Below are 6,012 nucleotides of genomic sequence, written 5' to 3'. Positions count from 1 at the left end.
GTTATGTTGGAATCCACATGTGTGGCTCCAAGAGGTTCTGTTTCGAAGATACGGTCTGCCTCACCCCTACTGAGGTGTTCAGTCTGTATTGGAAGAGTACAGGCCTTGTACTCTTACATTACGGCAGGAAGACCTTTGGCAGGAGAATGTTTAACCCTTGAGTCGCCAATGCATCCTGAAAGAGAAGCAAAGTATGGAACAGGTCCCTCTGTGGTATTTTAACTTCCTCATCCTGACCAGGAATCTGTTGACCACAATTGGATGCAATGATTGACTGTGACCTAACTAGAACTTTGTCAACGGTCAGCATCTTTTCCATGAGTATGTTATCATTCCCTCTATTAATGAAGCCCAGCATCCTATACGTTTACTCAAAACACTTTATGTTCTCTCTCCTTTAAGGATTTGTACACATTGTCCCCCATTCCTGCTGTCCTGCTCTCTATGTCTGTGCCATTCAAATATATATTCCCTTTCGACATTGCTTCTCTCAAAATGCATCAACTTACTGTGTGTTCTAAAGAAGAGACATATTATACTCAAAATATTATCTCTCGCTCCACACATTCTCCCCCCTGGAAAACAGAACAGTGCAGCACCGGAATATTCAGCCCACCATGTCTGTGCGGACCATGATGCCATTCCAAACTGATTCCATCTGCCTGTATATGATCCATATCCCTGCCAACCCATGCCTGCTTATCTGTCTGTCCAAATGCCTCTTAAACATTGTGATTGTTTCTGATTTTACCATCTCTCAGGCAAGTACATTCTAGTCACTGACCACCTTCTGCATAAGGAACTTGTCTGACACAACTCCCTTTTAACTTGCACAGATGTTGTTGAAAATGCTCAGCAGGTCATGCAGCATCTGTGAAGAAAAATCAGTTAATGTTTCGGGTCCGGTCCCCCTTCCTCAGAAATGTTAACTAATTTCTCTTCACAGATGCTGCTAGAACTGCTGAGCTTTTTCAGAAACTTCTGTTTTTCTTTCTGGTTTACAGCATCTGCTGTTCTTTCAGTTTTCATTTCCTTTAAACTTGCCCCCTCTCTCCTTAAATCTATGGCCAGTGGAATTGGTAATTTCCACTTGGAAAAAGATTCAGATTATTCACTCTGTCTGTGCCTCTCGGATCACTCCACAGCCACTGACTTTCCAAAGACAACAATCCAAGATTTTCCAACCTCTCCCAATCCAGGCAACATCCTGGTAAACCCATTTCCACCCTCTCCAAAGTCTCCACATCCTCCTTATAATGCGGTGCCCAACACAACACACAATACTGCAAAGGTGGTCTAATGACAGTTTTATATTCAGTCCCCTGACAGAAGAAGGCAAGCCTGCCATCCACCTCCTTCACCACTTTCAGGGAGCTGTGAACTTGCACCTGAAGATCCCTCTCTATATCAGTGCTGCTCAGGGCATTTCCTTTTAGTGTATACATTCCTCTTACAACGAGCCTCCCAAAACGCATCACGTCACACTTGTCTGAATTAAAATCTATCAGCAATTTCTCCGCATAACCTTCCAACTGATCTCGTCCTTGATGTTTCCTTTGACAACATTCTTCACGATTCACAACTTCTTCACTTTGTGCCATCTACAAACTTGCTAATTAAATCATTTATATTTTCAGGCTAATTATTTATATGTATTACAAAGGACAGATGTCCCAGCTCTGACCTTTGTGGAACAGAGGCACTGGTCACAGACCTCCAGCCACCAACATACCCCTGCACAACTGTTACTGGGAGAAATATCAAAGAGGAGCCTTGAGTTCTGTGCTGAGCAGCACGACCAATGTTTATTCAGAGCTCCTTACTAATGCAGGATGGAAGAGTTCCCTCTCTGGAACTCAGTGACTCCCCCAGCCAAGTGCAGCATTTGGATGTGTTTCTTTCATATGTGCCACTAATAATTCCCCCCTGACCCGATCTCCTGCGTTCCGGATGTCAGCTCGGATGTTTATGAGCTCCCTTTCCCAGTCTCTGATTCTCTGTCCCTCTGCAACTTCCCCTCTCAGCTCGTGCAGTTGCTTTGTCAGTTCTTTCACAAATTGTTTCACCCTATCCTTGCCATTGTACTTCTCCTGCCCTCTGGCAGCTGCATAGTCCAAATTCAAAGGGGGATTGCTCGGTTCCCTTGAATGGCGTTGACGTCAGTTTCATTAGGATTGTGGGGAGTACACTAACCCATCCCTGCTTGTCTCTGTCAGGGCCTTAGTCAGACTAGCTTTCAGTGTCTGCTTCATTCCTTCTACTGTCCCTGAGCTCTGGGGGTGGTATGTGAGATGGGATTTCTGCTCAGTACCAAACAAGCCACAGAGCTGCTTAACTTCATTTCCTGGAACATGTGTCCCTTCGTCAGAATCTGCAGGGGAATGCTTCCACCCACTGAGTAAACCTGTTTATTAAGACCCAGCAGGATTTCCTTCCCTGGGATTGGGATGGGGGTGTATGTAAAATCCATCTGTAATTGTTCCCGTGGGCCCCTGGGTCCCTGTTGCTGCCTCCATTTTATCCTGATTGTTTTCCCTGGCTCACACTGAGTACAGACTACACCCCTTCGACGCTAACGGTCATTTTGAGTGCGAGCAGCAGCTAAGGTAAGACTGTTTGTTTTAAAAGTACTTGCCGGTAGTGGACAGCGGTGTTTTTTTTCCACTCTCTCTTCACAGAAAGAGTGGGAGCAGCAGGGGGAAGTGATGACGACCAGAGAGGCAGCCGAGACCCGGAAGCAGGTAGAGCGTAAGCTTACCTGGGTAGGTTTGTTTCCCCTTTAAAAGCGCGCAGCCTGTCCCTGCTACTCAGAAGGGAAGGGTGGAGAAGAGCAGAGCAATAATAATTGGGGACACGATAGTTCGGGGCACAGATAGGCGGTTTTGTGGGAACGAGAGAGACTCACGTTTGGTATGTTGCCTCCCAAGTGCAAGGGTACGTGATGTCTCTGATCGTGTTTTCCGAGTCCTTAAGGGGGAGGGGGAGCAGCCTGAAGTCGTGGTCCATATTGGCACCAATGACATAGGTAGGAGGAGTGCTGAGGATGTTAGACAGGCTTTTAGGGAGCTAGGTTGGAAACTCAGAGTTAGAACGAACAGAGTTGTTGTCTCTGGTTTGTTACCCATGCCACGTGATAGAGAGTCGAGGAATAGGGAGAGAGAACAGTTAAATGCATGGCTACAGGGATGGTGCAGGAGGGAGGGATTTCGGTACTTGGATAACTGGGGTTCTTTCTGGGGAAGGTGGGACCTCTATAAACAGGATGGTCTGCACCTGAACCTGAGGGGCACCAGTATCCTTGGGGGGAGATTTGCTAGTGCTCTTGGGGGGGGGGGGGGGGGGGGGGGGTTTAAACTAACTCTGCAGGGGCATGGGAACCCAGACTGTAGCTTTAGGGTGCAGGACCTGGAGTGTAGGGAGGTTAGGAATATGGCATCAATCTTAAAGGAGGGTGCCTGTAAACAGAAGAGTGGCTTGAAGTGTGTATACTTTAATGCCAGAAGTATACGAAATAAGGTAGGTGAACTTGCAGCGTGGGTTGGTACCTGGGACTTCGATGTTGTGGCTATTACGGAGACATGGCTAGATCAGGGACAGGATTGGCTGTTGCAGGTTCCAGGGTTTAAATGTTTTAGTAGGGTCAGAGGTGGGGGTAAAAGAGGGGGGTGTGTGGCTTTGCTTGTCAAAGATAGTATTACAGCGGTGGAAAGGAAGATGGACGAAGATTTGACATCTGAGGTAGTTTGGGTTGAGGTTAGGAATAGGAGAGGTGAGGCAACCCTGTTAGGAGTCTTTTACAGGCCTCCTAATAGTCCTAGAATCGTTGAAGAAAGGATTGCGAAGATGATTCAGGAGAAGAGTGACAGTAATAGGATGGTTGTTATGAGGTCTTTAACTTTCCTGATATTGATTGGGAAAGCTATAGCTCAAGTTCGTTAGATGGGTCAGTGTTTGTCCAATGTGTGCAGGAGAGTTTCCTGACACAATATGTAGATAAGCTAACAAGAGGTGAGGCCATACTGGATTTCGTTCTGGGTAACGAACCAGGCCAGGTATTAGAACTAGAGGTAGGTGAGCACTTTGGGGACAGTGACCACAATTCGGTGATTTTTACTCTAGTGATGGAGAGGGATAAGTGTGTACTACAGGGCAAGAGTTATAGCTGGGGGCAGGGAAATTATGATGCGGTGAGGCATGACTTAGGATGTGTGGATTGGAAAAGTAGATTCCAAGGCAAGAGCGTAATTGATATGTGGAACTTGTTCAAGGAACAACTATTGAGTGTCCTTGATAAGTACGTACCTATCAGGCAGGGAGGAAAGGGTCGTGTGACGGAGCCGTGGTTTAATAAGGAATTGGAATCCCTTGTTAAATGGAAGAGGGCGGCCTTTGTAAAGATGAGGCATGAAGGTTCAGTAGGGGCGATTGAGAGTTAAAAGGTAGCCCGGAAGGACCTGAAGAGAGAGCTAAGAGCAGCAAGGAGGGGACATGAAAGGTCCTTAGTTTGGAGGATTAGGGAAAACCCTAAGGCTTTCTATAGGTATGTTAGGAATAAAAGAAGGACTAGGGTAGGAATAGGTCCAATCAAGGATAGTAATGGGAAGTTGCGTGTGGAGGCTGAAGAGATTGGGGAGGCACTGAATGAATACTTTTCGTCAGTATTCACTCAGGAACAGGACATTGTTGTCGATATGAATACTGAGGCACGAATAAGTAGAATGGATGGCTTTGAGATATGTAGAGAAGAGGTGTTGGAAATTCTGGCAAGGCTGAAAATAGATAAGTCCCCTGGGCCTGATGGCATTTATCCTAGGATTCTCTGGGAAGCAAGGGAGGAGATTGCAGAGCCATTGGCCTTGATTTTTGTGTCCTCTTTGTCTACAGGAGTAGTGCCAGAGGACTGGAGGCTAGCAAACGTGGTTCCCTTGTTCAAGAAGGGGAGTAGGGATAATCCTAGTAACTATAGGCCAGTGAGTCTCACTTCTGTTGTGGGCAAAGTCTTAGAGAGAATTGTAAGGGATAGGATTTATGCACATCTGGATAAGAATAATGTGATCAAGGATAGTCAGCATGGTTTTGTGAAGGGCAGGTCGTGCCTCACAAACCTTATTGAATTCTTTGAGAAGGTGACTAAGGAGGTAGATGAGGGGAAAGCGGTAGATGTATATATGGATTTTAGTAAGGCGTTTGATAAGGTCCCCCATGGTAGGCTACTGCAGAAAATACAGAGATATTGCATTGAGGGTGAGTTGGAGGTTTGGATTAGGAATTGGCTGGCTGGAAGAAGACAGAGGGTAGTAGTTGATGGCAATGGTTCATCTTGGAGTGCTGTCACTAGCGGTGTTCTGCAAGGATCTGTTTTGGGACCATTGCTGTTTGTCATTTTTATAAATGACCTGGAGGAAGGGTTAGAAGGTTGGGTGAGCAAGTTTGCGGATGATACGAAAGTCGGAGGAGTTGTAGACAGTGAGGAAGGATGTGGCAGGTTACAGCGGGATATAGAGAAGCTGCAGAGCTGGGCAGAAAGGTGGCAAATGGAGGTCAATGTTTCTAAGTGTGAGGTGATTCACTTTGGTAAGAGTAACAAAAAGATGGGGTACTGGGCTAATGGTCGGATACTTGGTAGTGTGGAAGAGCAGAGGGATCTTGGTGTCCATGTACACAGATCTCTGAAAGTTGCCACCCAGGTAAATAGTGCAGTGAAGAAGGCATATGGCGTACTGGCTTTTATTGGTAGAGGAATTGAGTTCCGGAGACCTGAGGTCATGCTGCAGTTGTATAAGACTCTGGTGCGGCCGCATCTGGAATATTGTGTGCATTTTTGGTCGCCATACTATAGGAAGGATGTGGAGGCACTGGAACGGGTGCAGAGGAAGTTTACCAGGATGTTGCCTGGTATGGTAGGAAGATCCTATGAGGAAAGGCTGAGGCACTTGGGGTTGTTTTCATTGGAGAAAAGAAGGTTTAGGGTGACTTGATAGAGGTGTACAAGATGATTAGGGGGTTAGATAG

Source organism: Chiloscyllium punctatum, chromosome 16 (assembly GCF_047496795.1).
Source record: "Chiloscyllium punctatum isolate Juve2018m chromosome 16, sChiPun1.3, whole genome shotgun sequence".
Lineage (NCBI taxonomy): Eukaryota > Metazoa > Chordata > Chondrichthyes > Orectolobiformes > Hemiscylliidae > Chiloscyllium > Chiloscyllium punctatum.
The sequence above is the reverse complement of the archived record's forward strand: the minus strand, read 5'-3'. Positions refer to the sequence as shown.